The sequence below is a fragment of the Bactrocera tryoni genome, unplaced genomic scaffold, assembly GCF_016617805.1.
Source record: "Bactrocera tryoni isolate S06 unplaced genomic scaffold, CSIRO_BtryS06_freeze2 scaffold_11, whole genome shotgun sequence".
Classification (NCBI taxonomy): domain Eukaryota; kingdom Metazoa; phylum Arthropoda; class Insecta; order Diptera; family Tephritidae; genus Bactrocera; species Bactrocera tryoni.
Window position 1 is genome coordinate 23,622,771 of NW_024395824.1, and position 13,833 is coordinate 23,636,603.

General features: G+C 35.0%; 1 protein-coding gene across 1 annotated transcript in view; it reads right to left on the bottom strand.

The window, feature by feature from the left end:
* Positions 1 to 13,087, bottom strand: part of LOC120779751 — a 195,399-nt gene extending 182,312 nt beyond the window's left edge. The window contains exon 1 of the mRNA XM_040112134.1: positions 13,023 to 13,087. The gene's annotated coding sequence lies outside the window, so the exon portion shown is untranslated. The remainder of the gene's footprint in view (positions 1 to 13,022) is intronic.
* Between the last annotated feature and the right edge of the window lie 746 nt (positions 13,088 to 13,833).

Below are 13,833 nucleotides of genomic sequence, written 5' to 3' on the forward strand. Positions count from 1 at the left end.
TTTCACGTTTGACGAGATATATTCACAAAATTTGCTATATGTTATTTTCTAAGGCAACAATGTAATCTCCGAAGAAATTGTTCAGATCGGTTAACTATAGCATATAGCTGCCATACAAACTGAACGATCGGAAACAAGTTCTTGTATGGAAAACTTTCACGTTTGACAAGATATATTCACAAAATTTGCTTTATGTTATTTTCTAAGGCAACAATGTAATCTCCGAAGAAATTGTTCAGATCGGTTTACTATAGCATATAGCTGCCATACAAACTGAACGATCGGAATCAAGTTCTTGTATGGACAATTTTCACATTTGACAAGATTTATTCACGAAATTTGGTATATGTTATTTTTTAAGGCAACAATGTAATCTCTAAAAAACTAAACGGATTACTATAGCATATAGCTTCCATACAAGCTGAACACATAGTTACTAACAGAAATGCACCTGTGAAGGGTATTTAGCTGGAAGGTGCAACTGAAGTTAACGTTTTTTCTTGTTTTTGTATTTCTTTCATTGACAAATATTTTTATGAATAATTTTCAAAATTAAACCTGAAATACAAACCCTTGTATTCTTAAACCGGCAATCACGGTTTCGCCTTTATTTGTATATAATATTTTCACTTTATTGAATAGTTTACAATAAAAGTAATAGTATTAAATGTACAGCATCGCATGGACGCATGTACTATATACATACATATATAGTATGTATATTTCGTTTGTGTCGATTGTTGCTAATGAAGAAAGCTGTTTTTTGCTTAGACGCACTATGATGAACCGGTAAAACTCTGAGTTCAATTCCTTGGATTCTTACGCCGAAAATAACCTTTTCGCCTTTGTTTGTATGTAAATAATATTTCATGCATTAAAGACTACGCGTGGCTTAATAAACTACTAAACTTACATATTAAATTGTTAATATGTACACAAGGTCGTAGACAGAAAACCAGTGCTTGGAAGGATATAGGGTGAGTGCCTCAAGATATACCAATTTAATGATATTATATTTATTTTTTTTTTAGAAAAAAACAAGTTTATTGTTGATATTACATGTTCTCGTGTAAATGGTGCAAGATTTCCGGGCTCTGGAGGAATTGTTCCCGAACTCTTCCTCTCTCTCCTGCATTCTATATATTATAGACACAGCTACACGCGTACTTATACATCCTATGTCCGTCTCCTAGTTCTTAACTACCTTCCACCAATTTTCAGCCAAATCGGTTCAGACGTTCTTGAGTTATAAATGGTGTAACTAACAGGACTTTCTTTTATATATATCTATATATATCGGCTGATTGAGTGATAGTTGCATCTCGAATGCACTGCGGCTACTTTGCTAGATTTTGAGCGAATGACGAGCAGGCATATCAAACCAAACGCAACATGTAACATAAAAAATAGCGGAATAGCTGCAGTTTTGACTAAAAGTTAAACCATACGTTGAGATGGATGCATAATCACTCACAAATATTCTCCAATCCTCTCCAATAATTGCACGGAACAATGCGATAATTAAACGACATCGATGAAGTTTTCGGTGGTACTGTCTTATCACTGTCTGGGGATTGCCGAAAACCGATAACTATTGTTGTAATTATTCAAACAATCGTTTACATATATGGTAAAGTATTGAAACAATTTAATTGACCATACATATGTGCGAACAGTTGCAAACTGATAGACCCTCAGAAATAATACAATTGCTAGATAGTGGGAATGATAGAATCGAACTGCAACCAAATATGCAGTGCATTCTACTGCTTTACAATTTCTGTACTCCTGTTCACAAAAAAAACAAAAAAATATTAACTGAGTGTAGATTACTGAAAGTCAAAATGAATTGGTTGGAGCTTATTCATTATCGCCCAAAACTGTAGATATTGATGAAATTAATTCCAGATACAACAGTTGTTGTCAGGCTATACGATTTATTTTAAATCAACTATTGCTGCTGAAAATGAAAACGTAAGTTATTTAGATATACTATATATCACATAATATAAACGTTTGGTCATCTAAAAGTTTACAGTAAAATGATTTTAGCAAATTGACTGGAAAATTTAATGGAGAAATGGTGCTCTTGCCACGTTTTCCAATGAACCAGTTAGAATGTACTATAGGAATAGAGCTGAATTAAATTGAATTTGAAAATGTTAATAATTAAAAAATATAAAATTAGGAATGATCTACACTCTTTCATTATCTCTAGTGTTATTAACTAACAACTTGAATATTACTTATCAAAAATTTTCAAATTTACGAAAAATCTCAAATTTTAACTCCGGGTATTCTTACATCGGAAGTAACGTTTTTATTCAAAAATACAATTTTTCATAAACGAAAGATATCAGATTTAATGAAATTACTTGAATATGTTTCATAAACATCTTGTATGTACTTAAGCGTTGAATATGAATGCAATTGTTTTAGACTTTGTTCTAAACCTTATATCCCCAATATAACGATTTTCGATGTTATGGTTAATTTTATCCCCATTCACAGAATAACATATGTATATAGTATATTTATAATATCAATTTAGTTTTTTTGTTAGGATTCATCGAAGTAAACAGAAAGGCAGATATCAAAAAAATATGTTATATCTTTATTAATGTTAAATTATAAGTTATTCCTTTATAATTTTCTACTTCGCAATATTTTTTTAAGAATCAGCAGTAATTTGCCATAATAAAATGATCCTGTCAACCTTGCTACCTTTCGTCCATCACTTTTACATCCTAGTGGAACAGTTCTCTCTGCTTCTCACCATAATTATCTAAATTATCTAAAAATTTATCCAAAAAATTGCAAATATAATCTAACTTAATACTAAGATTTATTAATATAAAATTTTAAGGGTTGACAGCATATTTTGAACAATTTCTTCGCAATTTGGCGCATTATAGTAACCGAGGAAAATCTCGACTATCAACACTAAACTTTTCTAAACTACACTTTCCGGAGCAGTAACGACTTCGATAAAATCTGTATATTTCATAAATTGGCGAATTCGAGGACCAACAAAGAGTCCACCTTTCAGCTTTTAAATACTAAGTTCCTAAAATTTTAAAAATGTCACTAAATCCATATCCTTCCACGTCCAACGTTTAGGCATTCCTTACTTGATCACGTTTTACACATATTAAATAAATGAGTTCATTTGCGAAAATAACTTTGGTCTAGATGCTTCACTCTCTAATTGGTATACTGCACCAATATTTGTGTATTTGGCGACATCATTGCTTAGTCATTGAGTAATCCATGCAAATTACTCTTGAAACGAATGCGAAATTTTCATTGAGTAAAACAGGACATTGTAGATTGTAGTTCTAGATATCATTAGGCTTGATTTTTAGTAAAATTTGAAAACATTACTACTATACATAGGTCGGCGTTCTTTTTTGCCATCCACAAATATTGGCGACCCAAAGCACATGCACGACATACGTGCTCAATTATGGACGGGCGGATTTGTTTGTTACATTCATTTGCAATGAAAAATGGCCATAGATTACGGAATTATTGAAACGCGATCAATCAGCAAGATCGTCACGTTGTCACAGCACGACTTTTCAAACAACAGCTACAATGTTTGATGGATTTTATCTTAAACCAATGTATGTATATATGGTGCTGTTAGATGCTGGATGTACTCTGTTGAGTGCAGTGGCGGATTAACGTATAAGCACTACAAGCACGTGCTTGGGGCCTCTGTTCTCCAGGGGCCTCCATCCTCTGCTGGCGTTTCATTTTATACCTACATTTTATCGAGATTCATCTACAATAAATACTTATGTCCGAAAGCACAAGGCGCGAGCAGTCCGGGAGTGGCCCTTCATACACCCCCGCAGGGCCCTGCGCCTGCCCCAAATTACATTGAAGTGAAAGGTATTAGTATGGCCACAACGAAATTGTGTACATGCAAAATGGACAACTGCGTTGTTTTGTGTACATGCCGGCCATTGTTATGTCACTGCCTTCTTACAAATGTTCATGTAGCAGGATTTAAGACGCCATTTTTAGCTCACTGTCGTGTCGCGCTCAATGTGTTCAGCACATCAGTCGCCGGCGCAATAAGTACCGACAGTCGGTAACCGACTAATACCTTCCTACCCAGTATCGTATTTTTGATTTTATAACTTCACACGGAAATATCTCGGAAGTTATGAGATTTACGAAATTTTTTCAAAGAGTAATTATGGTTTTAGATAATATTTTCTATCGATTGGCCTAGGTTTCGATTGACCGGTACACAAAAAGAAATACATTTCATGTACTTCCAAGTTAAGGTATGTTTGGCTTCATACAAGAAGGTTCGATGCCTTTTGCACTTTGTTTATTGCTTTGTAATAGCCTACACTGCCTACACATACGCAATAAAAGCCCCTATTATATATTTTTATACCCTGAACAGGGTACATTAAGTTTGTCACGAAGTTTGTAACACCCAGGAGGAAGCGTCGGATACCCTATAAAGTATATATATAAATGATCACTATGTTGAGCTGAGTCGATTTAGCTATGTCCGTCTGTCTGTCTGTCCGTCCGTCCGTCTGGCTGTATATATACGAACTAGTCTCTCAGATATCGTTTTGAAATTTTGCAAAAGTCATTTTATCTTCAAGAAGCTGCTCATTTGTCGGAACGGCCGATATCGGACCACTACAACATATAGCTGCCATACAAACTGAACGATCGGAATCAAGTTCTTGTATGGAAAACTTTCATATTTGACAATGTATCTTCACAAAAATTGGCACAGGTTATTTTCTAAGATAATAATGTAATATACGAAGAAATTGTTTAGATCGGCTTATTATAGCATATAGCTGCCATACAAACTGAACGATCGGAATCAAGTTCTTGTATGGAAAACGTTTGCATTTGGCAAAAATTTATTCACAAAAGTTGGCACAGGTTATTTTCTAAGATAATAATGTAATATACGAAGAAATTGTTTAGATCGGCTTATTATAGCATATAGGTGCCATACAAACTGAACGATCGGAATCAAGTTCTTGTATGGAAAACGTTTGCATTTGGCAAGATTTATTCACAAAAGTTGGCACAGGTTATTTTCTAAGATAATAATGTAATATACGAAGAAATTGTTTAGATCGGCTTATTATAGCATATACATAGCTGTCATACAGACTGAATAACCGGAATCAAGTTCTTGTATGGAAAACTTTGGTATCTTCACGAAATTTGACATGGATTACTGCTTAAGGTAATAATATAATCTCCGAAAAAATTGTTCAGATCGGATTACTATAACATATAGCTTCCATACAAACTGGACACATAGCTAAACCTGTGAAGGGTATATTGGCCTTGGTGCAGCCGAAGTTAACGTTTTTTCTTGTTTTAACTATAACTAATTTATTTCAGGTTCCAGAGGGCACCGTACGTATGTATGTATACAGAAGGTGATATTTGTTATTGGTACTAATCATCTACAGTGACTCACACGTCTAACCGGATGCATGCATTGCCAATGATGGCACCATCCAATCATAAAGTAAAAATCTTAAGAATGATACTTATGGTACATCAAAATAAAGGAAAGATCTTCTATTTTATTTTTGGAAGCTTGAAAGTAATAAACAATTAACTCACAGCGTAAATCTTAAAGAAATAACGCTCAACATACAAAATTAGTTCCACACAACTAACCGGATTTTTTAAAAAGATAATGATTACTAATATTTCGTAGCATATCCTTTTGCAGATAAAACTGCTTCTAGTCGCCTTGGTATAGAGGCGATAAGATTTTGACAAAATTCTGGTGGTATTGCGTTCTAAGCTTCCAGAATAGCCGTTTTGAGCCCAGAAATATTGGAATACTGCCTTTGGTACACTTTTCGACTGACTTCTTGTCATACGTGCTCAGATTCAGATTCAGCGTTCAGATCATGAGGGCAATTGTATATTAACCAAGTACGAGCAATCTTCGATTTGTGCTTCGGATCGTTGTCTTGGTTAAATATAAAATTGTCTTTAATTTTCAATGCGACACATGACTGCTTTAAAGTTTCCTTTAAAATGTCGAAATATTGGAAACGATCCATAATACCTTGCACAAAATGCAGGTTGCCCATTCCTTTAACCCATATATAGTACATCCCCAAACCATTACTGACCCACCACCGTGCTTAAGTGTTGCCCTAGTATGTTTTGGCAAGTAAGTTTCGTTGGGATGCCGCCATACAAAACTTCAGCCATCAGATCCCTGCAAGTTAAACTTGCTTTCGTGTGTGAAAAAAATTGAGAATGCAATTTCGCAAATTCTAGCCTTTTCTTTCTATTTTTTCGAATATATACGCCATTTTTACAACTGCTCTACCATGTAAATCGAAGCCTCTAAGTGTGCGGCGAATTGTTTTAGCTGAAACCTTACTCCCTTTTTCATTTTTTTTTTCAATATGTTTCTAACATTTTTCTCCGAGGAAAAGGAATTTTTGCAACAATTTTCAATATAAAGTTTTCTTCGGCTTGTCTTAGCTTCTTGCCTTGATCAGCTCTACTAATATTATTAATCCTATTTTCCTTCTCAAACTTTTTTATAATATCAAAGACAGTTGAAGTACTCCTTTTCACAATCTCCGAAATATCTTTATTGAATTTTCCTGCTTCCCGTAACTGAATAACTTCTTCCGAATTTCGGTACAAGTATAAGTACTCGGGGGCGTCATATTGTCGTGTAGCTTACTCACAAACTTACCGGTAACTACTAATATACAGAAAAGAATATTCAGTGTTTGTTCAAGTGGAATTCCACAACGATCAGAAGTACAGTTACTTGTAGAAGCTTACTTCTTGTAATTTTTCGGTTAGTTGTGTTGTGTACGAATTTTGTATGTTGAGAGTTACTATTTTTAAGTTTTCAAAAATAGAATAGAAGATTTTTCCTTTAATTTGATGTATCATATGTATCATATTTAAGATGTTCACTTTATGAGGAGAGTGCCATCATTGGCAATGCACGCATCCGGTTAGACGTGTGAGTCACTGTATATTAAAAATTAAATGCCATCATCTCAGTGGCGCACAAAAACGCAGAGCTGAAGAAGAAAAAAACAGATGCACTCTCAAAAATTAACTCCAACCAATCAATTAGAGTCTGGTTAAGATAATACAGTGAAACTTCGATAAGTCGTAACCTCGATAAGCGAAAAACCTTGATATTTCATAGTATTTCTTCGGTCCCTAGAAAAATTCGCGAAAAATGCATGTATTTCAGTCCCTTTGATAACTCGTATTTTTCTTGAGACAAAAATTGAAAAATGTGTATCAAAAGCCTCTACAACTCGTACTTTTTTTCACAAAAAACATAGTACGTTTTTTAACCGTTATTATTTTACAGTTACGCTTATTCATAAGTTTTGTTGACGCCGCCCCTGCCCAATTTCCTTTGCCACGTCTGTATCGGCAGAGCAATCATTTCTTTTCTTCTTTTTCGAAGTTTCAATTCGCGCGCAACTAAACACTAATTAAAAAAGTTGCGCGCGCTCTCCTTTTGCGACAATCTAGCGATGCAGACGTGGTAAGTGTTTGTATTATAATTAAATATATTTATTATATGAAACCCTTTGTTTTATTTAATATTTCTGTGGAATAAATTGCGCCATCCGTTTCCCCACGGCAAACCACAACTACGGAACGAGCGAGCACCGTGCTCCACCACCCGAATTATCAAGTTTTGTTTTGTTTTCTACAACTAGCGTAGATTAGTATCAATTAGGACTGGTGGAATGGTGAAAAACAAGTAGAAATTGCGAAATGGTTCGGTATTGCGCCATCTACTATCACATCAATTTTGAAAAAAAGTGATCTGTTTTTGGGTCTGCCCTCAAACACCAAACGTAAGCGCCAAAAAATACCAGAATACCCGGAATTAGAAAAGAGAGTACTCACTTGGTTTTTGCAATGCCGAGAATCTAATACTATTCCAGTTGGAGGACTTTTACTAAAAGAAAAAGCAAAGGTGTATGCCGCAAAATTGGGCTTAACACAATTCAACGCAAGTAATGGCTGGTTGGACAATTTCAAGAAGAGAAATAATGAAAGTTTCAAAAAAGTTTGCGGTGAAAGCGCGGCCGTTGATGATGAAGTGTGCGTTCAATGGAGAGAAAACATTCAAAAGTTAATAGAGAATTATGAGCCCAAGAATATTTTCAACGCGGATGAAACGGGTCTTGTTTACAAGTGTCTTCCTGATCGCACTTTGTCTTTAAAAGGCCAAAGTTGTCATGGTGTCAAATTGAGCAAGGATCGTCTTACTCTGTTGCTTGCTGCAAATATGGATGGGTCAGAAAAATTTAAACCATTAATGATTGGTAAATCCATGAAACCCAGATGCTTTAAAAACATCAAGACGTTCCCTATGCTTTATCGTGCAAATTCAAAGTCATGGATGACACGTAATTTATTTCTTGAATGGCTACAATTGGTGAACGAACAAATGATAAAACAAAATAGAAACATTTTATTGTTTATTGATAATTGCACCGCCCACACTGCAATGGAACCTTTGAGCAATGTGCAGACTGAATTTCTCCCACCTAACACCACTTCAGTTTTGCAACCACTCGACAAAGGCATAATCAGAAGTTTCAAAACATTGTACCGTAAAGAAGTTGTTGTTAAACTGCTTGAAAGCATCGAGGAAAAAAAGAATTATTCCATTTCGATTTATGATGCAATGAATATTGCTCATAAAGCCTGGCCAAATATCTGTAAATCGACTATTAAAAACTGTTTTCGAGCTTGCGGTTTTGTTAAGGATCAAAATGTAGTCGTAATCAGCGAAGATGTACTTCACATAGCAGAGTGGGCTCGTGTTCCACCAAATGCAGAAAAAAATTTAAATATGTATGTACAATCATTTCTTGTTTTTTATGGAAAATTGAAAAAATAAATAAAAAAAACCTCTATAATTCGTATATTCTGTATGTTGCCTCTATAAGTTGTATAACTTGATAACTTGAAAAACTCCATAACTCGTATTTAAATTGTGGTCCCTTGCAAATACGAGTTATCGAAGTTTCACTGTAATGTATGTCAAGAATCTCAATCTTTATCATCTGCTAGAACACAAATTGATAAAAACAGTGCTACAGACGATGAAATAAATAGCGAAATTAAAACACCTGTTCCTGTTCCCGATAAATCTGAACCTGTTATTGCTGCGATTCCTGAAATTTCAAAAATTTAACTCGTAAATTCCAATAAAAAGACAGATGCTGGGCTGTGGACGGAATTTTCTGAGGCAGATATTTGCTTTGTCCAGAAAATTGTCAGCACCATCAGGGCCCATTTTATGAATCGCGCCGTACATATACTAGTGGTAAAAGTGCCAGTTTTTGCACACCACGACTATTTTTCGGTAAAAAAGCCAACGGTGACACATATAAACGGGAATGGTTACTGTATTCAAAAACAAAAGGATCTTTGTATTGCTTTGTTTGCAAGTTGTTTGGTAACAAACCCATCGAAATAGCGCCGAGCCAATTTGCAGCTGACGGATTTAGTGATTGGCACGACGTAATTGCAATTGAGCACCATGAAAATAGTTCAGCTCATAAGGACTTTTTGCTAACTTATATGAGTCGAAAACAAGGTCTAGGGATCACCAAAAATCTAGAGGCACAAATGAAAGAAGAAAGAAAATATTGGCAAAATGTATTGCAGCGAGTTATTGCAGTTATACAAACGCTTGCAGAACGTGGTTTGGCCTTTAGGGGACATGATGAATTTTTTGGATCTATCTTGAAGTTGTGGCTCAATTTGATCCATTTTTAGCAAGCCATATTGCAAGATATGGAAATAAAGGGAAACAGTATGCGACGAACTTATCGATTTAATGACTGATAAAGTTCACAAAGTGATTGTCGAAGAAATACAATCAGCCTCTCAGTGGACTCCACACCTGACCTATCACTTACGGATCAAGTAAGTATTATTTTGAGATACGTATCGCCGGCTGATGGTATGCCCGTGGAACGATTTCCGACGTTTCTAAATTTAAAAAGTCATACCGGAGAAGAGATGGCAAATATAGTACTCAGTTATCTAGAGGGTTGCAAAATAGATATTGCAAAGTGCAGAGGACAATCATATGACAATGCTGCTAATATGTCAGAATATTACAAAGGGATGCAAAAAAAATTTTAGAGCATAATAAATATGCTGTATTTATACCATGCGCTGCACATACTCTAAACTTGATTGGTCGTAGTGCTGTTGATTGTTGTACGATCACAGTGCATTTTGTTCAATTGTGCAGTTGTTATACAATTTTTTTCGGCTTCTACTCATCGTTGGGCAGTTTTAAAATAATTAATAGGCAACGATAGCGTTCTGATGTCGCTGTCGGACACTCGTTGGGAAGCTCACGCTGTAGCTACGAGTGCAATATTACAATCCTATTCGAAAATTTTGGATGCTTTAGATGAAATTGCTGAGGACACAAACCAAAAATGTGAGACCAGGCTAGAATCACAAAATATTTCAAACAAAATGCAATATTTTGAGTTTATATTTATGCTCACTTTGTGGAATGATATTCTACAAGTTTTTCATCGCACCAGTAAAGGATTCCAAGAAGAAGGATTAGATCTTAAAACGTGTTCCAATTTGTATTATTCTTTATCGGGTCATCTCGTTGAAATGAGGAATCAATTTGAAAAATTTGAAGGCGAGGCAAGAAAAATGTTTCCTAATGGGGAATATAAGAAAACTCGAAACGAATTAGGAAGAAAAAAGTAAATGATGGAAATGCAGAGGAACTTGATTTGAATCCTAGAGACAAATTCCGCATTGATACTTTCAATGTAATAATTGACACACTTAATGCTCAAATTCAAAGAAGAGGTGATGTATACCACGAAGTTTCACAAAAGTTTTCATTTCTTGCGGATCTAAATAAGTCATGTTCAGAATAAGAAAAAGATATCCAATTGCTCTTAGAATCTTACCCAGAAGACTTCAATACTTCACGGCGAATTTAATCATTTTCGCAAATAAGTTCGAATAAAATATGAATTTTCAGAAACAAAGGTCACCCATTCCGATCTATAGGAAATTATTATTAAAAATAAAGTAAAGTACGTTTTCCCAAATATAGAAATGGCGTTTAGAATCTTTCACAGCTTAATGATTACTAACTGCTCTGCTGAACGATCCTTCTCACAAATAAAAAGATTAAAAAACCCGCAAAAAACAAAAATCCGTCCAGTCAAGCTTAATTCTTTAGCATTAATGTGTATTGAGGCAGATATACTTCGTCAGATAAATTTCGACGATGTAATTTCGGAGTTTGTTTTGATTAAGGCAAGGGAAAAAATGTTTTAAGTTTTAAATTATACCTACTACACTTTCTATTTTGATGTACTTTCATTTTATACTTTCTACCTTCCATTCCATTCCTTCTATTTCGATTTAAGCAATAGAGGGCCTACACAGGCTCTGTGCTTCGGGCCTCGGATACTCTTAATCCGCCACTGCACACATTCTTCTCTGGATGGAAGATGGTGGTTACACCAGATAAAATTGATGAAATCATTTCTGAGGAAATTCCTGATCCAAACATAGATCCAGAATTATACGAAGTGGTGAAAACCAGTATTGTTCACGGACCTTGCGGACATCACAATCCCACTTCGGTTTGTATGTCTGACAATAAATGCAAGAAACACTATCCACGTGCTTTTCTTTCGAAACGAAAATGAAGCATTTTGTAAGATATTTACTTTTGCAATTTATGAACGTTTTCCGACTGTTGGGGATCTCGCAATTCATTTGGAGTAGGCCAAAGAGTGTATTTCAGAGCAGACAGTACGGGACAGCCAGCGGAAACACCGCCAGCAACAAAATTGACATTGATGAGTTTTTTCTCAACTTGCGTCAGTGATCCGTTTGCGAGAACATTGCTCTATCGCCTTGAAATTTTACGTGGAATACATCGGCGAAGAAATGTTACGCAAAAACAAGGCCAAGCAGTAGATGAACATCCAGGTGTGTTCTCAACTAATGCATTAGGAATAATTTATACAATCCACCCGAAAAATTACGATTGCTTATACCAAATTCGGGGGCGTTTGCGATCATTGAAATCGATCGTCTTCACATTGAAGACGAAGCCGTGAATTCTCCAGCGGAATGTTTATGTTTCTTCATGCGCCGAAACTGTGTAATGGAACCCGACTGATTGTGACGCAGCTATTGAATGCAAGGGAGCAGAATGCTTGATTCTACGAATTGAGTTCCAACGATTTGGCATTTTTGTTCAAACGTATTTAGTTTCCGGGGAAAATTGTATTTGCGATGACAATCAACAGGACACAAGGATAGTCGTTAGAAGTGTAGCATAAATCTGGAAATGCAATGTTTTCACTCGGCCAACTATACGTGGCGTGTCCACGAGTTGGAAAACCATCTTCTCTGTACATTTAGGCACCGCTGCGTTACATTGAAAAAATGTAGAAAAATCACAAATTAAATGATTTTCAACCCAATATAAATTCAACTTTCTTTTCATTTCAAAACACAAAATTTCACGCAGCACAACGCCAGCGGGGTCAGCTAGTTATATATATAGATATGCGCAGATCCTTAATAATGACTGGAAAATAAAATTTGTATTATTCACAAGACGATAGTTATCAAAATATTACAGTTGCAATTATCTTATGGTATACCAAATAAGAATATAAATAAAGTGAAGAAGTATTTCAGAGATAATTATGATATATAATTATGATAAATGCAAAGAGGACCATATATTGCAGGTATGGAATATAATGAAAAAGACTGCTCAGAACAAAGATTTGGTTAATATATACATTTTTTGAGAAATTAAATTGCATAGTAACTATTTATTGTTGCATTTTTGAAGTTCATTAGTAATTTAACTTTGTTATAAAATAACTATTAGATTCCAAAGTAAAATATTCGCGTTTCAAAATGTATCGTTGTTCGTCGTTATTATTATGCCAAATTGTTTGTCCTACCTGGTGTCAGTTCCGTTGGTTTTATACAAGTGTTATGATCTGAAGCCCATTTCTGTAAGCTTTTTTGCATATACAGTTTATAATAAATAAGTTACTAAATATAAAATTTTGACATTTCATGGCGCTCGTCACATGAGATATACATACATATACATGGGAAAAATTTCTAATGCACATTAATTTCAATTAAGTTAAGTATTTGGCATACAACGACACGCGACACTGATGGTTTTCACATAAGCATTTAAGTATAATAAGTGTAACACGATGCGTCAACTTGTCAATGTTGACAATAAGTACCCCGCAATCACCAGACGATAAAAGTGCCGAACACTATAGTAAGAAAACTAACATTACATTTACCGTACTCGCACAGTAATCACACGTCGTTGCGCAATATTCCAAGGGTGAATATGAACTGCAGACTAGAAAGCGAAAAACATTGTCAACAAAACCTAATAGCGGCACTGGCATGAAAGTTATAACAGCGCGAGGAAAGTGGGTGGTGGCCAAAAAAGCGAATCGATAGGTGGTAGTAATAAGAACATCCCATCAACGAGGAATATTGTTCCTATTGGTAGTAAAATTTATTAACAGAGGACAGCTGTGCGCATAAGTTAAGAAAGGGATTAGCGTGTAAATTCATAAAGTTTTATCCGTCCTTCATCATCTTCACGTGGATGCTTAGGATACAAATGAGTGTATGCTCATATCTAAAGTAGTTTATCATTTTTTAAAGATTCTAACGCGAAAATTATATCTTCATTTTACAGAAAAATTGCCATTTAGAAAATGTTGCTTTCTTTAATAT